General features: G+C 43.5%; 1 long non-coding RNA gene across 1 annotated transcript in view; it reads right to left on the reverse strand.

The window, feature by feature from the left end:
• Positions 1-12,537, reverse strand: part of LOC144990184 (uncharacterized) — a 572,443-nt gene that overhangs the window by 72,716 nt on the left and 487,190 nt on the right. The gene's annotated exons all lie outside the window — the stretch shown is intronic.

Raw genomic sequence — 12,537 nt, forward strand, 5'->3', positions numbered from 1 at the left:
GTGCCCTGTGACTGTGGATGATAAGCACTTGACAACCTATGTTTAATGGAAAGTGATTTAATAACCTGTCCAAAAAGCTTTGAAGTGAAATTTGACCCTTGATCAGACTGTATGGATTGTGGAAAACCAAATGTGGAGAAGTTAACCAGAGCTTTAATTATAGCTTTGGTTCTCAGTGTGCGCAAGGGAATTGCTTCTGGGTAGCGTTTTGCAGCACACATCAGGGTCAGAAGGTACTGATGCCCTGATTTGGTTTATGTAGTGGACCCACACAGTCTAGGATGAGATGTTCAAACGTTTCACCTATTGCAGGAATTGGATGCAAAGGTGCAGGTGGAATAACCTGGTTTGGTTTTCCACTCATCTGACAAATGTGACATGAACGACAATATTTGGTCACATCAGACTTCAAGCCCGGCCAAAAAAAATGACGTAAAATGAGATTGTATGTTTTCTTTCCCCCCAAATGACCCGATGGTCCATCATGGGCTAGGCTGAGAATCTGGCAACGATACTTTTCCGGTACAACGATTTGCTGAACAACATTCCATCCCAAATTACCAAGAGCGGGAGGAAACCAATTACGCACCAAAAGTCCATCATTGAAAGCATAAGATGATTTCTCTTCATTTGAATTAGCAGAAGACAAACATTTGGCAAGAGATGGATCAGCTTTCTGGACATGAACAAATTCATTTTTTTCAACATCAAAAGAAAGTTTTGCTTCATTAAATGGCAAGTTAGGCATTACATTCGACTCAGTTTTCTCAGGTTCAGCTTTAGCATGTTTAGAAACATCTTGATTACAGAGAAATGAATCAGACAAATCAATAACATCACTCATTTTTTTTGTCTGCGCACAGGTAACAGCACAAGCAGGAAACAGATAAGGTTTGCTGGCAGCAACTTGAGCAGGTTCGAGGTTTTGAGTCATTGGATTTTCCATAACTTCTGGGGCAGGAAAAACTTTTTCCCCAGCCAGATCATTTCCTGAGATCATGGCAACCCCACACACAGATGACTGAGCACGGAGCACGACTTTTGCCGGCCCAGAAAAAAGTGGCGAATATAAAAACACGTTATGCGTCGGAGCCCGAATGACATTCATGTTCACGCCCCACACAAGTGTGTCAAACCCACAGGAAGAATCAGAAGAAAATGGATAACACTGTCAAGAAGAAGGGACTGACTTGCGGCGGTGTCGCGCAGAATTAAAATCGACACCTGCTCTTCCGCCTTCCCCGTCAGGGAGACAGAACCTTTAAAGAAGAAAGGGTGAAAACTATCTTCCGACTCCTCGCAGGGCTGATCAATGACAACAGGAGATTTTACAGGGCCAGATCGAACAAAACCGACCCCTCTGGGCTTTTTGGGACTTTGATTGTTCTCCTTTGACAGGAGCATGGGACAGTTAGAGATGACGTGTCCTTTTTCGTGACAGTAGAAGCACTCCCAGCTCTCAGCAGAGAGCGGTTTTGAGCGCGGCGGACTTCTAAAAAAAGATTTGGGCTTTTTACTGGCAAAAACAGGTGGAGAAGCGTCTGCGCGCACAGATGGAAACACGGCGCGGTGTGTCAGCACAAACTCATCTGGGAGCACGGCCGCGTTGGTTAAGGAGGAGACTTTCTGCTCATTCAAATAAACAAGGATCCTCTCAGGGAGGCAGGACTTAAATTCCTCTAGTAAAACTAACTCACGAAGTTGAGCAAAGTCATCTGCCTTGCATGCAGCAGACCACCTGTCAAACAGAACGCTTTTCTCACGCGCAAACTCCACATGCGTTTAGTTGACAGCTTTTCTGCAAGCACGAAATTTCTGACGGTAGGCTTCCGGAACCAGCTCATAAGCTCTCAAAACAGTGGCTTTTACCACATCATAATCCAAACTTTCATTAATTGATAATGTGGAGCACACCTCTTGTGCTTTTCCCACGAGTTTGCTCTGTAACAGCAAACTCCACACATTTTTTGGCCATCCCAAAGTGGCAGCGATGCGCTCAAACCAGGTCAGAGATCCCGGACGGGCCCCCAATTTATGTTACACCCCTGTCTAGGAGTTTGTAAATGGGAGTAACATAAAGGTAAAAAGAAAAACTAAATTCACCAATGACTCGAAAAACCCTCACCAGACCCAGACTGAAATTAAGCTGGGAATTTATTTACAATGACAACTCAAAAACATACAAAAATAACCAACCCAAATTACCAGGATCAAGAAACTCTAACAATGTTTGTTAGAGTTAATGCTGCTGCCAGCTGGAGGGGGAGGGGCTTCAACAGATGAGGTGGCAGTTTTTAAAGCTGCCGCTGGGAAGTCCTCAGCCAATCAGGTGGTCCGGATACGGTGGAATCTAATTGGCACTATAAAGGAGAAAGAAAAAGAAAGACAGACCCTCAATAGTACTGCCACAGCCGTAACAGTTGAGACCAACGCAAAAACTGCGGTCAAACCCACTTATAACCCACATTCTAGCCTCTTTAGGTCATTAAGCCATTTGCAATATTAATTGACACATTAGTGGGGCCAAAATGGGTCTGGGGTACCTTTCCCAGTTGGGACCCATACATCCTGTTTTAATCCCACTTCTAGCCCACAAGGGGGAAAACATGGGGACTATGTCAGTTCTAATGTTACTTACCCTTTTGGGGCCTACAGGAAACCCACTCAGAACCCACTTCCAGCCTATGCGGGCACATACAGTACAATTAGGACCAACATGGAAGCTGCGGAAAAACCCACTTAGCCCAGATTCTTGCCAAGTTAGGTCCTACATAATACCCATATGCAATACTGAGAAGACACATTAGTGGGGCCACAATGGGTCTTGTGTACATTTCCCATATTCCATAATTTCCTTGTTTTAATCCCATTTTCAGGCAACTTGGGGCCTGCTGGAAACCCACTCAGTTCCCACTTAAGCCAATGTGGGCAAACACAGGTGGGGCCAGCATGGAAACTGTGGACAACCCCATTCGGGCCAACAGTGTCCGAATGTCAGCTGGCTCATTAGTCGGTGTTACGGCTGTGGCCATATTTGGTTTCGTTTTCTTTTCGTTCTGTATTTCTGTAACAGAGTGGGACCTCTGTGTTCATGTGCATGTGCATTTGTGTGTCTGTGGGTTTGTGATTATTTTCAGGTGTGCTGGAAAGGGTGTGGCCTCCATTTTGACCCAAGCTGATGGAGGCAGCCTTAAAAGCACCATTTGGACCTCCAGCCTGCGAGAAGGGAGCCTGGCTGCAAACAGTCTCCACTGCAGCTTGGCCCGCTTCTCCATTTTTGTTATGTATTTCTCCACGTGGGGGATATTCCAGAAAGCAGGTTATGCTAGTTACCACGGTAAGTTTGAGGCTAAGGAAGCGGTTGCAGTTCCAAAGACGTATGTTTCAGGGAGCAACTCATGCTCTGAAGATAACCTGGTCTGGAGCAGGTTTAGTTGAAGGTTAGTTTGTTTACAGAGAAGTGAAGCAGCATGGCGTGTCCATTTGAAGATGATTTAGTGGATGAAGAAGCTCAGATAATACTTTTTCCACCGTGAGAGGGTGATAAGACCACATATGGATGTTGGAAACATATACTTTTTTACTTTGATCTAACTTAATTATTTGCTTCAGTTAAGATAACTTTTTTTTTTTAGTTCAGTCAACCTTTGGAAGTCAATATTTCTCCAGTTCCTCATGTTCCTTCTTCCTGATGTTCCCATAGCTTGGCACTGCCACATCCACCACAACGGCTTTCCTCTGTTCTTTATCCACCACTATAATGTCTGGTTGCAAGTCCCACAGTATCTTTGCTCTCTCATTCTCTATGACCTTCGGGCGTGCTTTCCATTTTGACCTTGGGGTTTCCAGTCCATATTTTGCACACAAGTTTCTATATGTTATTCCAGCCACTATATTCCACCCTGCAGTTATGTGCTGGATTGTTTCAGATGCCTCTTTACTCAGCCTTCACCTTGGGTCTTGTCTGGTGTAGTAGATCTGGGCCTCTATGGCTCTGGTGCTCTGGCTCAGGGCTTGTTCCTGAGCTGCCAGGATGAGTGCTTCAGTGGTGTGCTGTCCTGTAGGCCAGCCCTTTCTAGCCATTGGTAGGACTTCTTGAGATCAGCCACTTTAGTTATGGGACTGAGGGATCCTTCAGGACCAGGATTGTTCGCTCTTCTGTTAGCCACTGTGATGGTTACTTGATTCTGTTCAGGGAAGTTGCTATGTTCTCAGAGAGACCACTGGGCATTGCTTTTATGTGCTGTCTCTTTCTCCCATATACTTTTCCAGTACTGTTCAGTTTCCAGCCTTGGTGGGTCTTCTCGGCCGTTCTGACCCACTGAGCGTCAACCTTTGCAAGTTGGGGAAGGGTAGCATGGTGATTATGGGGGGGGGTTAAAACCATGAATCAGAATAAAACAAAGAGTTGCTAGATGATTATAATCATTACGGTCAGGTTTAGATGTAATGCAAATTTAAAAGGGGCAAGGCCTGGGGACATACACACTCAAATGTTATAAACATACCTGTTGTATTATGGTGCCTGTCAGTCTCCTCCTCCTCCTCCTCCCCCTCCCCCTCCTGCTCTGATCCTGACTCCACCAGCTGGGACCAATTCACCTCATCACCTGCTCTGCTCTTAAGGAGATCCAGACCCATTAGCCAACGCCAGTTCGTTGCCCTCTATGGTGACTCTACCTGGTCTCAAGTCTAGTTCATGTTTCCATGTTCAAGTCTGGCCTCGTGCCTAACCTGCCTCTCTCTGTCTCAGGATTCCAGCCTCAGGGTGTCCCCAGTGTGGATGTCAGTCCGAATCCTCCAGCAGTCCGGTGGAAACCTCCAGCCACGCCACAAGCCGTTTTCCTCTCCAGCTGCCCACCAAGCCACACCAACTTTCCTGGAAGAAGAATAAAACTCATTACTTGCCTTTCACCAATCCTTGTCCTCATTCTGGGATGTTCACATACAAACATGTCGACATAAACACAACACAACTACAGTTCACCAACATATGTGAAACATTTTTATTCAGTCATGCAAACTAATTGTGCAGAGGTTAGATATCACCTGTGCTCGAGTGACTGTTTATTTTCTTCCAAGGTGGATGATGGAATGTAAAAAAAGGAAGCAAGAGTGCCCAGTCATCCCCACACCAAGACTCCCACTGCAGCGGCAGCCAGGAATCCTGCAACACCTGCACGGTGGCAGATGGACAGAAACCGCCCGGTGGGCAATGGCATCCACCACCCAAGCCAGAGCCATCAGGACCGCCACAGGGTCCCCCAAAGCCAGAGAGCAGGGAGGTATAGGGGGACAGTGAGTGCAAGCCCCAGCCCGACCAGCCCCCCCACCACCTGGGATGTGGTGACCGTGCTCCCTTGAGCAACCCCAGACCCCGGCCCCAAGCGGGGGGTTCCCCCAAGCTGGGAGAACTCCAGTTAGGCCTCGACGGGAAAAAGGCAGTCCACCAACCTCAAATACCGATAGTGGTCCCACCCCCTCCCCCAAGCAGCCCCCCCAGGACAGGCCTAACCAGCTAACCCTACCTGCCTCCCCAGACCCAGCGTCCATGGTAGGTGTCACCCAGAGCAACCGCGGGCCCCAAGAGGGTGAACGAAAACGAACGAAATGTTTCAATGAGACAAGAACTGAGACAGGAACTGTCGTTATATACGTTCGTTGAACCCAAGCTTAAGATTTTTCCCCACAATGCTGTTGCACTCCATGTAGACCTGAAAATACACAAAGCATGGAGTCAGAATCAGAAAAAGAAGTCACTCTTTATGGCGGCAAGTCGTAAGATAAGTCAAGTGTGAAAGTGCATTTGTGAGTTAAAGCACCCCCCCCAACCACAGCTGGATGAAGCTCGTCTGCTGGACTTTATATATGTAGTTGTAGATTTAGATAAGTTAATTCTTCTCTAAGAGTTCTGGTAAATCGCCTGTCCGTCCTGGGGGAGGATCCCTCCTTCATGTGGGCACCCCTGAGGTTTCTTCGTTTTTTCCGGAATCCGTTTTTTTTGGGAGTTTTTCCTTACCGCGAAGGGGGGTCTAAGGGCAGGGATGCCATTATAGCTTAGTCAGTTTGTTACTTCATTTTAGCATTTTCCTATTGAACTCTTTGTAGTTGTGATCCTTTTGAGTTCATGTTTTACTTCGAAGCCCATCGAGACGACTGTTGTTGTGATTTTGGGCTATACAAATAAAATTGAATTGAATTGAATTGAATTGAATTGAATTGAATTGAATTGAATTGAATTGAGGTAAAAAAAAAAGGTGGATTGAAAGGTAATATGAAAGAAAAATACTTTTTCAAGAGCAACACAAAAAAACATTCATCTTAATAACATGATAAAAAAAACTAAACTACATACTAAAACAATGCAAAAATTTAAAACTGTCCCTTGTAGTTTTTGATGCTGAGAATTTTAGTGGATGGCTCCCATTTGAAACATGGATCAAGGCCTGCTATTTAATTGTCATTATTGTTGATAAAGTTCCATCCAAGGGCAAAATGTTCGTGGTCTTCGTTATGTTTAGGTCTACTTTGCATTTTAGTGGAGCAGCGCCTGGACCAGCTGCAATGGGTTCAAGCCTCTGAACCAATCTTGCTCCTGTAACCTGTGAGAAATGAATCACTTACAGCTGTTCCAACCAAATGAAGGCAATTAAGTCGTCACTTTTCTGCAGAGAGACTTTGCCACATTGGAACCATACGATGTTAGTAGTGATTGGTCAGAGTCAGTCTGAATCAATATTTCTAAGCCAACCACTCTTGTCAGTCAGGAGTAAACTTGTAGGAAGGCCAGACCCCTTCGACTGAACGTGGGCTCAGGATAGATTAGATTAGATGTGGCAGCAACAACGACATTCAGAAATAACATCAAAAAAGGACATCAAAAATGACGTTCATATTAAATAAACAAATAAATATTAAATAAATACAGCTGCGAAAGTGTAAAAAACATATGATCCACTCCAAACATGTGATCAATTGTAAAAAACATGTATGTTTATTTTTAAATACAAAAAATAAGTAATAAAGTTCACACTAAATCAAACAACCGTTCAGGAACAAAAACAATTGAAAACAGCAACAACTGCAACAAAAGTAAATGAGTGAAAGAAAGAAAAAAAAACCTGGGACCATGGAGTGTCCCTGTACAGTCTGATGGCTGTGGGGAGGAATGACCTGCGGTAACGCTCCTTCTTGCACTGTGGGTGCAACAGTCTCATGCTGAAGGAGCTGGTCAGCGCCTCTACAGTTTGGTGCAAGGGGTGGGAGGGGTTATCCTGAGCTTCTAACCCTAACCCTCTGTCCCCCACCTCCTCCACGGACTCTAGTGTGTAGTCCAGAGCCGGCCTTCCTAACCAGTTTGTTAAGCCTCTTCAAGTCTCTGCCTGCACTGCCCCCCGCCCAGCACACAACTCCATAAAGGACCACTGAGGCCACCACAGTGTCATAAAAGGTCCTCAGCAGCTGTCTGCACACACCAAAGGACCTCAGTCTCCTCAGCAGGTGAAGGCGACTCTGGCCCCTCCTGTACAGAGCATCCGTGTTGTTGGACCAGTCCAGTCTGTTGTTCAGGTGAACACCCAGGTATTTAAATGTGTCCACGACCTCAATGTCTGAACCCTGGATGTTCACCGGTGAGTGTCCTGGACTTCAGGAGGTCCTGAGGGACCAGCTCCTTTGTCTTGCTGGTGTTTAGCAGCAGGTGGTTAATTTTACACCAACCCACAAAGTCAGAGATGACCCCCTGCACTACTGCTCGTCCCCCCCCCCCCCCCCCCAATACACAGCCCATAATGGCATTGTCATCTGAGAACTTCTGCAGGTGACAGTGGTGGGAGTTGTAGGTCAAGTGCAATGTGTACAGGGTGAACAGGAATGGGGGGAGCACAGTCCTTTCAGGTGCCCCCGTGCTGCAGACCACCACATCAGACACACAGTCACGCAGCCTGTGAGCCAGTCTACTGTGGCCTGTCTGTGAGGTAGTTGATGGTCCAAGCAGCCAGATGTTGGTACACACCTCCAGCTTCCTCCTCAGCAGTGATGGCTGAATTGTGTTGAAAGCACTGGAGAAATCAAAAAACATGACTCTCACAGTACTCTCAGGGGACTCCAGGTGAGACAGGGCCCGATGTTGCAGGTAGATGATGGCGTCATCCACCCCGATGCCTGGTCGATATGCAAACTGCAGCGGGTCCAGTGCTGAGCTCACTTGGGTGCGGATATGGCTGAGCATGATCCTCTCCATACAGGTCTGAAGTGGTTCAGTTCCATAGGACGAGGTATTTTTGGAACTGGAAATAATCTGTCTATCAAATTGATAATCTGTCTATAATAAAAATCTGTCTATCAAACTGTCTAAGCATTTGACATGAAACAACTTACTTACATTGAGTCACCTGATTGGTCAGTTTATAGCTCGAATGACTTGCAATACAGAAAAATGTAAAAAATTAGGATTACCAAGAAAAAAGGTATCAAATCAAGAATGATTATTCTGACTAAAAGAAGGACTTTGTAACAGCTGTTTATTTCTCTGTAGAAGTGTATGGGATTTTGGCTTCTTGGAACCAGCGGGTACGTCCTGTTTGGAATTCCAGGGATGAAGTGTCACTCAGGCCAGTTCTCTTATAAAGTCACTGCTTATGACAAAATCACGCCATTTATTAGCCTACTTTAAAATACAGATAAAAAATGTAAAGCAAAACTACAGTGTGTATCAACCATTTGGTTTTGAATGGGTATTAAAAGACAAAAATAAATGTTAAAACACAAAACAATAAATGTTGGAAAACCTTTTACGTTTAGATCTTGGTAGACCGGACATATTATTTACCATGTGTTTATTAGTCCCCATTTTAGCTCAGAATTTTTCCTTCTCACTGCACTCTCGAAGTTCACCAGTCATGGATATCAAGCCTCAATTTGGGTTGTCTGGGTTGTATGGGTTGTCTCTCCACATGTCCTGCGCATCCCTCAAACAGCTGCACTTACCTCTGTGAAACTCTCAAGACTGCGTGATTGAATGTAACATTGATTTAAGCCTTACTCACAACAGGGGAGGACTTACCAATAGTTAAAGGTCGGCGATCGCCTGGGGGCCCAAAGCTGAACAACCATGAAAAGTGTCTAAAATAAATGTACGCTCATTATTATTTTACCCTTGTGCTATCTTAGATGACCCCACCCTTGCATTGACGTGTTCTCCCTACCATGACAAAGGTGGATAAAGGTGGAAAGATTTCATGTAATCCATGGACACCAGTGAAGATCACAAATCATTGAAGAAAAAAGGTTCAGAGCACTGTCTAGTGGGTCTAGATGACCCAACTCCCAACGTTAAAGTGCCTAGGATAGCACAAGGGTTACATCTGTCAATTTATGGCTTCAAGACCATTGGCTGTTCTAATTTGTGTCAGCTCCTCTACACACAAACTGAGTTTTAGAATCAATTATCATTGATTGTTTAAAATGAAACGACAACCAATAAAAAGTATGAGGGGAAAAAAACTGTCCCTGACCACAATGTTTCACTCGTTAACAGAGCAACCATAAGCAAACATGCAAATAATGAGAGCAAAAATCTGCGCACACGTGCTCCGGTCCACAGAAAAGTCTGGTCCAAAACTGGATAAAGAGCCCAAAATAAAAATAATTTAAAATAAAAGAGGGGAACCGAGCTAATGAATGAACAAATACACTGTTAATTGACTCATATTGTCAATCATATCTTTACACACAGTGCATTTTGTATCAGGCAATGTACTCATTTCAAAAGAGGTGTATGGTGGTGCAGTGAGTAGTTCTACAGGTTGAAGTCTGGCTGCAACCTTCCTCCATGGAGTTGGGATGTACCCCGGGTCCTGCATCTTCCGATAAATCAACCACTTGCTGACATTGTAAATAGTGGTGTTTGTCCATGTGTAAATAAGTGATTCAGATCAAACTCCCAATGTAACACAAATAGTCACTGCCATAACATTGATAGCATTCCCTCTAAGCATGCTGATTTAAAAACAGTAACACTTTTGGAGTTTTTAATATTTACCTGCTTAGTTTGGTAAAGATGTACTCAATCTTATTGTGTTTTATTCATTCGTTTTCTAATCCATTTTGTCTCTTTCGGGGTCACGGGGCTGTTGGAGCCTATCCCGGCCATTTGTGGGCAAAGGCAGGAGACACCCTGGACAGGTTGCCAGTCTTTCGCAGTGCCACAATCACAAACCCATGCACACCTATATGGACAATGAAGAGTGACCAATTGACCTATGAAGCATATTTTTGGACGGTGGGAGGTGTGTTTTAGTCATATGTATTATTAAGGTAGACTTATTTTGTTCAAATATGTTTATTTTTGATCATGTTGATTCAGAAACAAAAACAATATTAAAATTTTTACATTTTACCTGCTAAATTTGGGTAGGCATTGCTCCATTTGATTGTGGCTTTGTCATGTGTAATATTTAAGTGTACTTAAATTGTGTGCATAAATATGTTTTGAAAAAATGTAATCTCATAACAGTAACATGACTTTAATGTTTAATATTTAACTTCAAAATTTGAGTACGCAAAATCTAGTTTGATTGTGTTTAAGTTGCGTAGAATATCCGTTTAATTTGTCGAAATCAAAATGTTCCAAATGATTTGATAAAGTAACACGTGTCAATATACAATGTCTAATATTTGGCTGAAAATCTTGCGTTAGAAACATTCAGATATTGTGAATTATTTAAAAAAAAGTTATTTAGATAAATGTATTCGCATTAGCAGAATAAGTTTAGACTATTATAAGAATCAATCTAACACTATATATTCGCAATATGTACATGTTGGCTTATACGTGTGTAAAAATTGCTTTTTATAAAGATGTTAATTAGGTATGAAGTATGTTTAAAATTTGTGTAGATTTAACTTTATTTTGACTTCTTCTATGTAAATTACTTCAGGCAGTTTGCCTAATAAAAGGTCAATATTAGTCATATTAGATGCAAATTGTTACCTCACATTTTTTGGGTAGTTTATTTATTTTCCCCCCCGCTTTTTTAACTTGTTCTGTCCAACAGCTGAGCAAACAGATTAGAGCTGAAGGCTATTTTGTGTTGGACAGGTTTTACTATCCCAAAAAGAGGTTATATAACTTTGAGAAACCAGAGTGTGAATTTGTATAAACCCCTTTTTGTTTTTTATTATTTTTAATTTATTTGTTACATTTACTGTGAGTGGGGAGGGAGAGGGGAAAAATGTGAGAGCCCCCCTCTGGAACAGAGTAAAAAGGAGAGAGGGGGAGAAAGTGGGGGATACAAGTACTGATTTGAATAAGTTATTATTTTAAGCTGTAACAATTATACCAGATCTGCTGGAAAGACAAATATTACATCAAAGGTGAAATTCTGACACAAAAACAAGCGGAAGATATCTGTCCATCAATACACTGTGGGTTAGGAGGGGGGATGAAGCACACGGGAGCAGTGTGGCAGTGTGCACGTGCATGTGGGGGTGAAGATACATGCACGCTGCAAAAGTGAACCGTGTGTTCATAAGGGGAACCAGATCCTCCCCAGCCACACCAGGAGAGGGGAGGAGAGACCCCCAGGTCAGGAGCGCCTCCGGCAACGGGACCCAGGCAGCCCAGGAGGGGGGGAGGAGGGGAACGCCCACCCACCCAGCCAGGCGCAGAGCACTCCCCCTACAGGGGCCCCCCCGGCGCCTAGAGTCATAGGCGAACCCGGCGTCCGGGCCCCCAGGCCACAGGACAGCTTAGCGCTTAGCCGTACCAAGCGGTCGCCATGGGGGCCACCGGGCGCCAGACACCAAGACAAGGGCCAAGGACGAGGCCAGGGCCCCGAGAACCCATGAGCCGCCCACCACCCAACCGGTGCCCCGTCTCCGCAAGCCAGCCCCCAGAGATCGCCGATTGAGGATTACGTTGATAGGACATAAATGTTCCATTCTGAATTATATGCTCAAACTGATGGATTCGTTTGTTCTTCCATGAAGCAAAATGAATCATGTTTTTGTTAATTAAAATGTCAGGGTTATTCTAAATGGGGGTGAGTTTACATGGAAATAATGTGAGGTTGTTTTTTTTTAAGAAAATCCCACCAGGCTGTTAAGGATGAGCTGATGTTTAAACTTCTGAAGCATTTGTGTTGTTTAATTTTAGAACTGAAAAAAGGTAAATTAGAAATATCTAGGTTATCACAGAGATTTTGTTCTATATCTACACTGTAAACCCGAACGAATTGACAGAACTTAAAAATTGTTTTGTAACAGATTACACAATAGTTTTTAAGTTATATTATTAAAACTTTTAAGTTAACATTTATTAAAATTTATATGGTCAGTTGGCTTAAATTTGTATTATTTCATATTAAAAATATTAAGATTCCTCAACTTACAAAAGAGTGATTATTTACTCAAAGTTTTTAATTTTTTCCAACTAAAAAAAACACTTTAACTAACTATATTTTTATAATATTACTCAACTCATAAAATATGTAAAATTCACTCAAATGTTTTATAAATTCTCTAACTCATTAAATG

This window comes from Oryzias latipes, chromosome 24 (assembly GCF_053564925.1).
Source record: "Oryzias latipes strain Hd-rR chromosome 24, Olatipes_Hd-rR_3.1".
In the NCBI taxonomy this organism is placed as follows: Eukaryota; Metazoa; Chordata; class Actinopteri; order Beloniformes; family Adrianichthyidae; genus Oryzias; species Oryzias latipes.